A 15,297-nucleotide genomic window follows, 5' to 3' on the forward strand; every position below is an offset into this window, starting at 1 on the left:
TCCAGCCCATATCTCAAATTCAAATTAAAGTCAAAATTCAAATTTCTCAAACATGAAAACAAAAATGTTCATCATGTGCCAAATATTCCCCAACTAATATTGGTGGTGAACCAACATTTTTGCAAAGGGTTTAAGTGGCCTAAACTACTTAAAACACTAACCTAAGCAATAAATTAAATGCCCATTTTAATTTATAAAATTGGCAACTATTCCAAAAGCCTCCCAACCTTTTTGTGGCAGTGCACTTTAATTCTTTGAAATTGTTTTGGACAATGGCATAATTTTTTGCAAAGTCATTATTGGCTGAAAAGAAAATGCAAAAGCTGCTGAATATAAAAAGAAAAAGGAAGAGAGAGAGAGAGAAAAGGCCCGTGACCCCCCCATTTCCCGAGTGGGCCTCGACCCCGCCGGCCCAGTCGGCCATATCACAGGCCGGCCCACTCTCCCGCTCCCCTGGCCTATTAGGCCACTCCCTCCCCGTAACCCTACCCCCGCACGACCCCCACTCCTCGTTCCCCACTCCCCTCACTCTCCCCTTGCTCCTCTTTCTCCCACGATCCATATGGATCGGGGGCGCTCAACCCCCCCGAACCTGGCGAACCACCCCCCGATCCCCGACGCCGGCGCCCATCCCTAGCATCGCCCCGCCACCACGTCGCCGTACTCCTCGCCGGCTCCACCAACTCTCACCGCCCCCTCTCCTCGATCTGGACGGGTCACCCCCAACCCCGTCGTCATCGCCGGCGCTAGGCGCCGCCTCGCCGGTGCTGCCCCACCGCCGGTGCTGCCCCACCGCCGCCCTGCACTGGATCGGCCTCGTCATGGCCTCCTCATCTCCTCCCCGCGGGTCGCCCCCGAGCCTCGTTGCCCGCTTCTCTTCAACGCTGGTGAGGCCATCGGCCTCTCCCCTTGATCTCTGTCACAGGCGCCGTTCACCGCCCGCGCGCACCTGAGCCCGCGCTTGGTGCCCTGCTCGCTGGCCATCGCCCCCGCCCAACCACAGCCGCCGCGCCCCTGCCGCTTTCCCCCGCGCGCCGCGCCCCCACCTCGGGCCGCCCCCGCTTGCTGCTACCTTCTACTTCTGTTGCGGCTGCTGCCGCCGTCCACCAGTCGCCCCGCCGCTGCACCGTGCCTTGCGTGTGCCCCCAACCGCATCTGCGCCAGTGCGCGAGCCACCCACCCGCGCCTCTGCTCTGGCCGCAGTCGACGTCCTCGCCGCGCTCGCCACCGCCCCCTGCGGGCACCTCGCCGGCCCCGCCCGCGGCCCCTGTTCGCCGCGGCTCCCCTGGTTGCCGTGTCTGCCGCCACCGCGCTGGCCGCCTCCACCGCGCCCACTCAGAGCCGGGCCCGCCGTCGCCATCCTCGCCCGCAAGCACACCCTCGCCGGCCCGCCACTCACGCCACCCGCGGCTCGTCATGCTGCCCTGCTCCGGCCGCTGTCGCCGGTGCCGGGTCACGCGCCGGCCCTCCCCTTCAACCGCTGGCCGCAGCGCCCTGTCGGGCGGGCTGGTGCCTGGCTCGCGCCCGCACCCGCAGTGACCTATGGGCCACTGATCTGTGGGTCTTGCCTCCCTGTGGCAATGACAAGTGGGGCCCGCCCCTATGAAACGTTTAAAATAAAATAAGATTTTTTTAAAAATAATATATATATATAATAAAAATAATAATTAATTAATTAGTAAATTAATTAACTTAACTAAAACTTGATTAGGTAGCTAATTAAAACCTAATTAATATGCTAATAAAACTAACTAATGTTGATTAGTGTTCAGTCAATGATAGTTGGGGCCCACATGTCAGGTTGACCCGGTCAACTGCTGATGTCATGCTGACGTCATGATGACGTCCGCAAACACTATTCTGGATAATGTTGATTTAAATAATTAAATAAATCCTAAAAATGATTTAAATCTTTTAAAATTAATATAAAATAAACCGTAGCTCGGATGAAAAAACTTTGTACATGAAAGTTGTGTAGAACGACGAGACGAATCTGAATACACAGCACGTTCGTCCGCCACACATCCATAGCATAGCGAACACGCAACTTTCCCCCTCTTTTCCTTTGTCCAGAATCTGCCTAACGCCGGGAATCCATCCTCGGATGTTTATCCCCTCCGTCTGCAACGTGTAGTACTACGTTAGGGCAACCCTAGCTCTGCCCGTCGTCATGTTATGCCTTGTGATGCATTGATTGCTCTGTATTTACTGTTTCTCCCCCCTCTTCTCTCCGGTAGACCCCGAGACTGATGATGCCGCTGTGATCGACTACATCACCGATGACCCCTCCTTCTTGTCTGAGCAACCAAGCAAGCAAACCCTCCTTGAGCATTCTGATATCGCCCATTTCTTTCCCTCTCATCCTTGCATTAGAACTGCTACTGCTTTCTGTATGATCCTACTCTGATGCATAGCCTGTTTTGTTACCCGCTTTCATACCTTACCTGCTTATCCTCAACTGCTTAGTATAGGTTGGTTAGTGATCCATCAGTGACCACACCTTGTCTCAGTTGCCCCACTTTATGTTTGATGACTCGATCAGCACAATCGACGTCTAGGCCCCGACACTTCATATCAGCCCCCTAGTTGTACGACTCTGCAGAGCTACAATCGAGTGCCGAGGGTGAGACCTCTTCAGCACTTCTGTTGTTAACTTGAAGTGTAGTTATTCGGTCATGGTCATCGAGGGTGATTTCCTCCTTAACCACTTCCTATACGGCTCTATCGTGCAACCCCTCAAGTGTGAACCTCGAGGGTGGATCCTCTTACGTTCACCTTGATGATTTCATAGAGTGGAATTCACCGGGGGTGATTCCTCGGGTTTTCCCCTTGCTGTTTGGACACACATATACTTGGACTTTACCCCCTGATACTTGGAAAGACGGGTCGACCCTGAGGGGTACCCGCGCGAGCTTAATTGCGAGCGATGTGGAGACGGGTTGACCTGGAAGGTGCCTGCGAGATACTTACGAGGCGTGGCCGGGCATTCTTAGCCCTCCGCAAGTACTCGAGACGGGGCGACGGGGTCACATCGATCGCGAGTCTCTACTCGTTACCGCGCGTTCCTAATCCACTATGATTTGGATATTTGATCTGAGGGGCCTCTGGCCTAATAGCACTAACCATCACGTGGGCATAGTATGGGCGTTCTACGTCGTATGAATCAGCCGAAGCTTAATAGACGTCAGCGACTGAGCGGCGCGCACCGTGTTGGACATCGTAAGCACCTGCCTTGTTGAAGGAGGTAGCTAGGTCTGCTCACCGGCCGCCCACGCAACATGCAGGAGTTCCTGGGGAGATGGCCCATGACCCCTGGGGGCATAGGTTTAGTCCAGTGTGCTGGCCTCTTTATTAAGCCTAGGTCGGGTTGCGGCGTATTGTTTGGCCGAGGCCGGGCATGACCCCGGAAAGTGTGTCCGGCCGGAGTTAATCGAGCGTGGTGGGTAAGTTGGTGCACCCCTGTAGGGAAGAAAACATCTACCGATAGCCTGTCCTACGGTAACGGACACTTGGAGTTGTATCCCGATCGATACAACTAGAACTGGATGCTGATGAGAATTGGATTGTGATAATAACTGGATAGTATGGCTCTGGGATTGCTTTCTCGCAGGGAATCGAGAAAGGATCTCTGGCCGAGGTTGATAACACTACTACTACTTTACTTTATGCTACTCTACTCCCTCCTGTTGCTGCAAGATGGTGGTTCCAGAAGATGCTAGTCTTCGATAGGACTAAGCCTTCTCCCTATTCTGGCATTTCTACAGCCCAGTCCACATATACAACCCATTCCTTTGATACAGATGCATACTTAGTTTAAATCTGATGTAAGTCTTGCGAGTACTTTGGATGAGTACTCACGGTTGCTTTGCTACTTCTTTTTCCCCATACCCGTTTGTTGCGACCAGATGACGGATCCCAGGAGCCAGACGACGCCACTGATGACTACTACTACCCCGAGGGTGCCTACTACTATGTGACGACCGCTGACGACTTGGAGTAGTTAGGAGGCTCCCAGGCAGGAGGCCTTGCCTTTTCGATCGATGTTGTTTTTGTGCTAGCCCTCTTAAGGCAAACTTGTCTAACTTATGTGTGTACTTAGATATTGTTGCTTCCGTTGACTCTTGTGTTTTTGAGCTTATGTATTCGAGCCCTCGAGGCCCCTGGCTTGTAATATAAAGCTTGTATTATTTTAATTTGTGTCTAGAGTTGTGTTGTGATATCTTCCCGTGAGTCCTTGATCTTGATCGTACACATTTGCGTGTATGATTAGTGTACGATTGAATTGAGGGCGTCACAAGTTGGTATCAGAGCCGACTGCCTGTAGGTAGCCCCCTTTCCAACTCCTTGGCCGAAGTTGAGTCTAGTCACTGGAAAACTTTTACTAACATGGCTGTGCGGCCCATGGGCCCACGTCGCCGTTGGATGGTATTAGGATCTTTTATTCCTCGTCTATACTCTGGGACTCTGATCTCTCTTCTATTCGGGTTAAATGAATTTTGCTAAATCTAACTTTAGGATCTCATGATCACTTTCACCCGGAGAGCACCTTATTACCAATGATCGTCTGCTGCACCAGAAGATTCCGAGGTTACTCTACGATGTTCTCCCGAGACACTCGTACCCACCGCTTTTGCAAGTCCCTTCCACCGGCAACCCCTATGGATAACAACATACAACTATCGTTCATACTTCCATTCCCCGTTGCTCTTGTTATTACAAGATGCCCCGAAATACTCTCCATTGCCCCGAGAACCCTTTGAGCTTACTGCCTTGCAGTTCTTCACCACATGAATACCCTACGGATAATTCCTCGCACTTATCGAGTACTCCCTCATCCCTAGTTGTTCTTGTGTTTCACAAAATTCTTCAAAATACTATTCGATCTTCTAAAAATCCTTAGTAACTATTGCTCTGCAAATACTTGTCTGCTTGCATTATGGATGCTTTCCATATGTGTAGCAATATTAATTAGTATCCTTTGACACCATCATTTTGATCCTATCGATTCAACATGTGTGTGAAAGCACGCAATCATCAGTTGATCCTTCTAAATTATCTTCCGGCTCAGACGTCATTTTGAACATGAGCTGGTTGTCGACCAATCTATTTGTCGTTGGTTGTGCCCCTAGGTCTATTCTACTTATCCATCCTGGATCAGAGCGTCTACTTCTGATCCTTCGTTTTGGAAATCATAAGTCTTTTTTTACCTAAGCATCGAATTATTCAGATGTTCCATAATCTGATCTCCTTGCATTCTTTCTTCCTCTGGTTAAATATTGATGCTCACATCAGATCCCTTGTGGACCACCAGACCCCTTTTTCGGATTTTATCCGACAACGTCCTTCATATTCAATAAGCTTGTGAGCCTTTACTCGGATACATAATGCTTTTGGTAAATTGTATCCTCTGCTTTCTCAAGCATGCTCTACTACCGAGCTTGTGTTATTTATTCTTGGAATTTATGATATAGGTTCCTAAGATGCCCAATGGGTTGAGCCTATGCCTTCCCTAATCAGTGGGAGCTCGAAAGTTATGCGGGTTATACTCTACTGGCTTTTCATCAGATAAAATTTCAATACTACAGCTTCATCAAGAGCGAGAGGTAAAATGAAAGGTTATGCATTGTAGAAGTGGGAGTCGACCATGAACCTTTGTGTTCATGCCCATGGACACGATGTGGAACTTATCATGAAAGCTTCTTGCAAGGATATTTAATCATTTGGGTAATTCTTCCGGTATTGTAAATTGGATCCCTTGCAGTTATGGTCCCGACCATATTTCCTCCTTGATCCCATTTACTGGGTAAGTTAAAATTACTTATCCTCTGCAAATTTTCCCCCCTGTCCAACCTCTACTCCGATTTACCTTCTGGCATTACACCTAGTACTTGATACCGGGAAGCTTTATACCCCATCACATCATTCCTAGCTTGATCGGCTATATGTTTGTCATGCCAACTTTTTAACTGTGCTACCTGGTCCTTATGCCCGGAGCAACTTCCGACGATGAGCTAAGCTTACGTCGATCTTCCTCATCTTATCATTTCACCTCGAACAACAATCTTGACTTTGAGCTTGTGTCGAATCCGTGGTTCTCATAGCCCTTCACTTCTTCCTTCCTTTTCTACTCGGTGACATCTTCATGAAATCTCTCGACAAACGTGTCGTGATCATCATCAACATTCTGAGCTTTTCCAGGATATCAATCGAATTCATGGTGAGAAATACAATTCCCCCCTTGATGATTTATGTTATCATCATAACATTCTTGCCTTCCCCAACACAAACTTGTTCATATAATTTTGGAAATACATCCTTTTGGCATGCCGATGGATTGTGGCTGAGCCCGTAGGCCACACCCTCATCTTTTCCCTGCTAAAATTGTATGACTTATTTTCTAAGTTGTTTCCGATGGATCCTTGGTGTATCCAAAGTCCGACCTTGCTTGAATACCATGTCAATGCTATCTCGAAGCTTGTCTGTGGTACTCCGATTTTCAACGAGCCCAATGCTAAATGTTTCCTGCTCAATTACCCAAACACCACTTTATGGGTAACGTCATGAAATTCCTCTCCCCTTACCTAAGTGGTTTTCTACCTTCTATCCGATATTGGATATCATACTCTGCTTGTTCTTGGGAAGGATATACCCCTGAAATATGTGTTTAAGCACATTTTCCTTTCCATTGTTCTGTTTAATCTGATAATCACATTTTCCTTTCCATATTTCTGTTTAACCTTCTTGAGGTTTATATGATCTAAGAAGTAATACGTCACTGCTTTTATAAACACCTCGATGTACTACTTGGTCAGAATACGCCTGTTACTATTGATGGTGGCATTCCGGTAGCCACCGATGGACGAGAACTTTGCCTATTGGTCCGCCTCGTTCAACGAGCAGGAAAATGGTTCTCTTCGTCCCAGCCCTTGGTACCAACGTTGTTGCCGACATAACTGACAGGCTACCCTCTGACATGCCTTGCTATCATAATCGTGCAAGATGTCAGCACTCTTCCTACTTTTAACCCACAAGGTGGGCCCATAACCCACAGTTCCACAGGATCGAAACCTGACTCTCCTGTACCCCTGTTTCTAAGGTTATTCTTCCCGCTTGGCTTCGTATCATGTCACGAGCCACCTTCTGAGAGATGATCTATTCCTGATGCTCTGAACCCCTTTCTCACACTTTGTTCAGGTATCGATCGTTTGTCCATTCGCTTGAAACTTCCTATTGTACCTTCATATTTTGCTCTCGATGTTTTATTAAGTTTCAACTCGAGGGATACTTCTGCCACATTCCCTGAATTGTTCATCTAATAATTAAACCTATAAGGGTCAGTTCTCCCGAAGTTACTCTTTACTTCCCCACTTAAATCTCGGGACGAGATTTCTTGTAGTGGAGGAGATTTGTAACACCCCCAGTGTCATGCTACAATAATCCCCTTCTAATGATGCCTTGTCATCATTGTTACTGTTGCTAATCTCACTTTGATTCTAATCCAGCCCAGATCTCAAAATCAAATTAAAGTCAAAATTCAAATTTCTCAAACATGAAAACAAAAATGTTCATCATGTGCCAAATATTCCCCAACTAATATTGGTGGTGAACCAACATTTTTCCAAAGGGTTTAAGTGGCCTAAACTACTTAAAACAGTGACCTAAGCAATAAATTAAATGCCCTTTCTAATTTATAAAATTGGTAACTATTCCAAAAGCCTCCCAACCTTTTTGTGGCAGTGCACTTTAATTCTTTGAAATTGTTTTGGCCAATGGCATAATTTTTTGCAAAGTCATTATTGGCTGAAAAGAAAATGCAAAAGCTGCTGAATATAAAAAGAAAAAGGAAAAGAGAGAGAGAGAGAAAAGGCCCCTGACCCCCCATTTCCCCACTTGGCCTCGACCCCGCCGGCCCAGTTGGCCACACCACAGGCCGGCCCACTCTCCCCCTCCCCTGGCCTATTAGGCCACTCCCTCCCCATAACCCTACCCCACACGACCCCCACTCCTCGTTCCCCACTCCCCCAACTCTCCCCTCGCTCCTCTTTCCCCCACGATCGATCTAGATCGGGGGCGCTCAACCCCCCCAAACCCGGTGAACCAACCCCCCGATCCCCGACGCTGGCGCCCATCCCTAGCATCGCCCCGCCACCACGTCGCCGTACTCCTCGCCGGCTCCACCAACTCTCACTGCCCCCTCTCCCCGATCTGGACGCGTCGCCCCCAACCCCGTCGTCATCGCCGGCGCTAGGCGCCGCCTCGCTGGTGCTGCCCCACCGTCGCCGCCCTGCACTGGATCGGCCTCGTCGTGGCCTCCTCATCTCCTCCCCGCGGGTCGCCCCCGAGCCTCGCCGCCTGCTTCTCTTCAACGCTGGTGAGGCCATCGACCTCTCCCCTCGATCTCTGTTGCAGGCGCCGTTCACCGCCCGCGCGCACATGACCCCGCGCTTGGTGCCCTGCTCGCCGGCCGTCGCCCCCGCCCGACCACAGCCACCGCGCCCCTGCCGCTTTCCCCCGTGCGCTGCGCCCCCCACCTTAGGCCGCCCACCCCACTTGCTGCTGCCTTCTACTTCTGTTGCAGCTGCTGCCGCCGTCCACCAGTTGCCCCGCTGCTGCACCGTGCCTTGCGCGCGCCCGCAACCGCATCCGCGCCAGTGCACAAGCCACCCACCCGCGCCTATGCTCTGGTCGCAGTCGACGTCCTCGCCGCTCTCGCCACCGCCCCCTGTGGGCACCTCGCTGGCCCCGCCCGCGGCCCCTGTTCGCCGCGGCTCCCCTGGTTGTTGTGTCTGCTGCCACCGCGCTGGCCGCCTCCACCGTGCCCACTCAAAGCCGGGCCCGCTCAGAGCCGGGCCCGTCGTCGCCATCCTCGCCCGCAAGCACACCCTCACCGGCCCGCCACTCGCGCCACCCGCGGCTCGTCGTGCTGCCCTGCTCTGGCCGCTGTCGCCGGCGCCGGGCCACGCGCCGACCCTCCCCTTCAACTGCTGGCTGCAGCGCCCTGCCGGGCGGGCTGGTGCCTGGCTCCGCCCGCGCCCGTCACTCGCGCCTGCAGTGGCCTATGGGCCACTGATCTGTGGGTCTTGCCTCCCCGTGGCAATGACAAGTGGGGCCTGCCCCTATGAAACGTTTAAAATAAAATAAGAATTTTTTTTAAAAAATATATATATATATATAATAAAAATAATAATTAATTAATTAGTAAATTAATTAACATAACTAAAACTTGATTAGGTAGCTAATTAAAACCTAATTAATATGCTAATAAAACTAACTAGTGTTGATTAGTGTTCAGTCAATGACAGTTGGGGCCCACATGCCAGGTTGACCCGGTCAACTGCTGACGTCAAGCTGACGCCAGGATGACGTCAGCAAATAGTATTCTGGATAATGTTGATTTAAATAATTAATTAAATCCTAAAAATGATTTAAATCTTTTAAAATTAATATAAAATAAACCGTAGCTCGGATGAAAAAACTTTGTACATGAAAGTTGCTCAGAACGACGAGACGAATCCGAATACGCAGCCCATTCGTCCGCCACACATCCCTAGCATAGCGAACACACAACTTTCCCCCTCTTTTCCTTTGTCCGGAATCCGCCTAACGCTGGGAATCCATCCTCGGATGTTTATCCCCTCTGTTTGCAATGTGTAGTACTACGTTAGGGCAACCCTAGCTCTACCCGTCGTCATGTTATGCCTTGTGATGCATTGATTGCTCTGTATTTATTGTTTCTTCCCCCTCTTCTCTCCGGTAGACCCCGAGACTGATGATGCCGCTGTGATCGACTACATCACCGACAACCCCTCCTTCTTGTCTGAGCAACCAGGCAAGCAAACCCTCCTTGAGCATTCCGATATCGCCCATTTCTTTCCCTCTCATGCTTGCATTAGAGCTGCTACTGCTTTCTGTATGATCCTACTCTGATGCATAGCCTGTTTTGTTACCCGCTTTCATACCTTACCTGCTTATCCTAAACTGCTTAGTATAGGTTGGTTAGTGATCCATCAGTGACCCCACCTTGTCTCAGTTGCCCCGCTTTATGTTTGATGACTCAATCAGCACGATCGACGTCCAGGCCCCGACACTTCACATCACCCCCCTAGTTGTACGACTCTGCAGAGCTACAATCGAGTGCCGAGGGTGAGACCTCTTCAGCACTTCTGTTATTAACCTATAGTGTAGTTATTCGGTCGTGATCATCGACGGTGATTTCCTCCTTAACCACTTCCTATACAGCTCTGTCGTGCAACCCCTCAAGTGTGAACCTCGAGGGTGGATCCTCTTACGTTCACCTTGATGATTACATCGAGTGGAATTCACCGGGGGTGATTCCTCGGGTTTTCCCCTTGCTGTTTGGACACACGGATACTTGGACTTTACCCCCTGATACTTGGAAAGATGGGTCGACCCTGAGGGGTACTCGTGCGAGCTTAATTGCGAGCGATGTGGAGACGGGTTGACCTGGAAGGTGCCCGTGAGATACTTACGAGGCGTGCCCGGGCATTCTTAGCCCCTGCCGCAAGTACTCAAGATGGGGCGACGGGGTCACATTGATCGTGAGTCTCTGCTCATTACCGCGCGTTCCTAATCCACTACGATTTGGATATTTGATCCAAGGGGCCTCTCGCCTGATAGCACTAACCATCACGTGGGCATAGTATGGGCGTTCTGCGTCGTATGTATCAGCCGAAGCTTAATAGACGTCAGCGACTAAGCGGCGCGTGCCGGGTTGGACTGTGTAAGCACCTTCCTTGTTGAAGGAGGTAGCTAGGTCTGCTCACCGGCCGCCCACACAACGTGCAGGAGTTCCTGGGGAGATGGCCCATGACCCCTGGGGGCATAGGTTTAGTCCGGCGTGCTGGCCTCTCTATTAAGCCTAGGTCGGGTTGCGGCGTATTGTTTGGCCGAGGCCGGGCATGACCCAGGAAAGTGTGTCTGGCCGGAGTTAATCGAGCGTGGTGGGTAAGTTGGTGCACCCCTGCAGGGAAGAAAACATCTATCGATAGCCTGTCCTACGGTAACGGACACTTAGAGTTGTATCCCGATCGATACAACTAGAACTGGATGCTGATGAGAATTGGATTGTGATAATTACTAGATAGTATGGCTCTGTGTCACGACCGGGTTTTCCGGACATAAATTTCCAGAAAATGGCCGTTGTGCTCACCAGCCCCAGGATTACTGTTAGCTGATGAGGCACCAACTTGTTACAGAAATTCCAAGCAAAAGTACAAAATGTGTAGTACAAGACCATTGTGGCCTATAAAGGGCTTTTAAAAGGGCTTTTAAAAGAAATGCCACAGTCGGGCGTCTGAGCGACACCACATAAAGGGCTTATAAAGTAAATATCACAATGAATATCCAGGAGGTAGAACCGTCCCAGGGATACTCAATAATATAATTAATGCAATGGGTTAGTCCATCACAAAATAATAATCATGGGCCTCACAAGTAACCAGTCGGTATCCAAGTTTGGTTTAACAATATCTCCTCCGAAGACCGATACTAAGACCGACACTTGACCCATCCCAGACTGTAATCCTTAACCATGGACACGGCTATTCGAATAGGTTTAATCTCTGCAGAGGGTGTACTCTTTAACCACGAGTAACGGATTCCTTTAGTCCATCGGGACTAATTCCGTTTACGGTCTTTTAGTTGAAAACACGCCTAACTTGCACACACCAGCTTAACTCATCGGTGCCTGGAATCACCCACGACACTTGTTAAGCAAAACTCTAAGTGGGGAGGCTACAACCTCACGTGGCATGGGATCAAATTTATATCGCGCGCTCTAAGGGGTGGCCTCCCCTCTCGGTCTCAACCGGAAACACCCATGCCCCCGGACCAGGTGGCATGCCTACCGGCTACAACCGATATCTTCCACCATGGCCTCTCTGTACGGTGTGTGCTTGAAAGGGGTTGACGACTTACTGAACCATACCCTACCTGCGGCAGGGACAAGTGGTAGTACATAGCAAGTATGGGGGTTACTGGAAACAAGACTCGGTCTACGGTCGACTCAGGAGGTTTATAAATTCCTTGCATGACCTGTAACAAATATATTTCAATCAACAAAATCACCACTCAATATACCTTACCATGCCATACCGGACATAACCGTCCCGACGGGGACCGGCGACAAGCTCACGCCTATCCAAGGCCGAGGCTTTCCCGGATTCCTTTCCAGCATGCATGCAAAGCACATGAGGATGATTACCATCACAATAATATTCATTCCCAACAGCAAGGAAATCACTAACATGCTTCCATGCAAATGATCATGTCACATGAAATAACAAGTCCTTCGAAATAAGGTGGTGTTATAAACGTGTCAAATAACACACCAAAAACATTATGCCAGGGTTCAGAATGCTTGCCTTTAAGTTGTGGAGGGGTGAGGTGCTCTCCAAAACTTTTGAAAGTTTCTTCTCTCTCCCCAAAATCCTATTTAAAAATATATTTGAATTAACACACATTTCAAAAACAGTACAAAAAAGTTGTTTGAAATTTTTTCAAATAAATCTTAAAATAAACTAGACCAAATTTGAGGAAGGTAGGAAAAAGAATCAACTCATTTGGAGTTATATTTAAAAAGTTATAGCCAGTCAAAGATTTGGTCAAATCTGTTTTTAAAAAAAATAGAAAAAGAAAACGTTTCAAACGAGATTACGCTTTCGGTGCAGAGGAGGCGTACTTGAGGCTTTACGCCTCCACTTAACCACGTGGACCGGCGCCGGGTCTCCGACGGTGGGCCCGCCTGGCCCACTGGTCAGGTTTGACCAGTCGCCCGCGTCGTCTCCCTCCTCTGCCCGAGTGGAGCGGGCCTCCGGCGATCATCGCCCGCGAACGGTGGCTCCGTTTGGAAAGCTGAGGCCACCAGTGGATTCAGGGGGCCGAGGTGGTTACTCCGGTAGTCGTAGGGTCGTCGGAGGTGGAGGATATCGCCGGCGGCGAGCTCCATGGCGAAGGGAAGCTTCGGGAGCAAGATGGATTTGGGGCTACGGTGGTTCCCGATCAAAATTGAGTAGGGGGATGGGTTCACGGGAGGATGAGGAAGTTTCTGGCGAAGAGAATGGAGAGGGGGAGGCCCTGGTGGTGCCGGAATGGCCGGGGCAGTGGCGGCGGCAGGAGTTATCGGAGATGGGGAAGAAAGCTCTCCTGGGTCGATTGGCGAGCTGGGGAAGCGTCATTGGGGTGGCCTGAGGTTGCCAGTGTGCGGGAACGGCCCGGGGCGTCCATTTATAAGCGAGGCAAGGTGGTTCCGCGGCGGCCGTGGATAAGCTTCCGGCGAACCGACGTTCTGTAGCAGCAGGGCATCGTGGCGGCGACGAGCGCTAGAGGACATGGCTGCGGATGAGCTCGCGCTGCTCCAGGGGCCAGGTGGCGAGCGGGAGGGGTTTGGGCGGCGCTGCCCGTGGCTGGAGCCACTGCGGACGCCGGAGTGCCGCCAGGAATGCCCTGGCGGCGGCGCTGTAGCGTGCCAGGGTGGTTTGGCGCGATGCTGCGAGGCGGGAGTGCGTGGCGAGGTGCTGCCGTGTGGGCCAAAGCCAGGGGGGCCAGCGTGTCAGCTCGGGCGCGGCACCGTGCAATACGCGCGCTCTGGGCGCATCCAGTGCACGCACGGGAGATGTTCGACACAATGCCGCGGCATGCTACAGGTCGCAGGTGAGGTTGGGGTTTACCAGATCGAGGTTAGGAGCAACTGGGAGCCTAGTGGACATGCTTTTTTGATCAGAGGTGCAAGCTCACAGTGAAATGCCAAAACTCATGTCAAAACTGGTCATGCTTACAGGGTGCTCGATAGAATGCCACATGCACCTAGGCAACTCTTGGGGTGGCCAAAACTTCCAGATGGTGGTCTCTTTAGATGCAAGAGAGAGTGGTGAGGTTAGTTGGCCAAAAGCAGAAACTTGCTAGTGCAAGTTTTGCAAAACTACAATTCTGGACAGGAAATAAATGACATTATTTCATGAACCAAAATTAATCCAATGGGTGCATGCTCCTGGAGTTACGGGTTTAACATGGAGGACTACAAGTAGGAGAAATAATCAAGGGTTAAAGAGCAAGCAAAAATATGGTTGCTGTACAAACCATCAAGTTGGTCCAGAATGAAAATGAGGTTGATTCACTCAAAATTTTCAAAGAACAACACCAGGTTTTTGCATAAACTGGAATCTTAGGCCATTACCATCATCCCATAATTTTGGTGGAGGCTAGAAAGAATTATTTAAAAAGGGTTGTAGTGCAAATTGCACTCTGGACCAGGGAAGAAAAATTGAGTGTAGAGCTCAAAATATTTCATGAATAAAATATATTTTTGCATAAAAGTGATTTAAAAACATCACATGACATCTCCAAATTTTGGTTGGAATTTTAAGTGAATTTATCAAATGGTTGTAGTTCAAATATGGCCATATAACCTTGAAAAATCATTTTTCAAGAAAATAAAGATCAAGCAATTTAATTAGGTAATTAGTTATACTGATAAAAGAAAAGTTTTTCTTGAGAGGTTAAACAAGTCCAATAACATATTTGAAAGGTTTTCACTTTGGGAAAAACTCATCATAACAGGGAAGGAAATGATTTAAAAAAAATCAAAATGGAGCTCAGAAATTCAAAGTTTTAATTCCTGGCAAAATTTTTAATTCATTAAAACAAGGCCAAATTTTTGGGGTGTCACAACACTACCCCCCTTAAGAAAAATCTCGTCCTCGAGATTTGTTAAAAGCTGTTTTAAGAAAAACTATAAGCAGTAAAAAAAATGTGGCTACAGTGAGAGGGCAATAAGTGGTGAAAAATCACAGTGTGAATACTGGTGCTGCGTGGAAAAATCTACGGTTCGGGAAAAAAACGTGAGATTCTACGCTAGACATAAATTTAGAATAAATTTCTATATTTAAATATACGCTGGTCGTACCCGAGAGCACAGTGCTCTCTCTGGCTGACAGGTGGACCCGGGGCCCACAGTCAGCCTCTTCTTCTCCCTCTGGCTCTTTCTTCTCCCTCTCTCCCGCGCTTTCTCTACCGGCGACGCCTAGCGCGTAGGGCATCTAGGCCGTACCGCGGTAGTGCGCGGCGTGCTAGCTGCCGGTGCAGCGTGCACTCACCTCGCGGGCCAGCGCGCTGTCGGCACTGCTCGCGGATTCGACTCCGAACACCGGCGATCGGCGACGAGCGGCGTTGGTGGACTTCGCCCACCGTACACCGAGATCGAGCTATAAAAACGGTCGAGGTGTCTCTCTCTTCTTCCTCACACCTGGCCTCACTTCTCCTCCTCCTTCCATTACTGCT

This window comes from Triticum urartu, chromosome 4A, assembly GCF_056163025.1.
Source record: "Triticum urartu cultivar PI428250 chromosome 4A, HENAU_Tu73, whole genome shotgun sequence".
NCBI classification, from domain to species: Eukaryota; Viridiplantae; Streptophyta; class Magnoliopsida; order Poales; family Poaceae; genus Triticum; species Triticum urartu.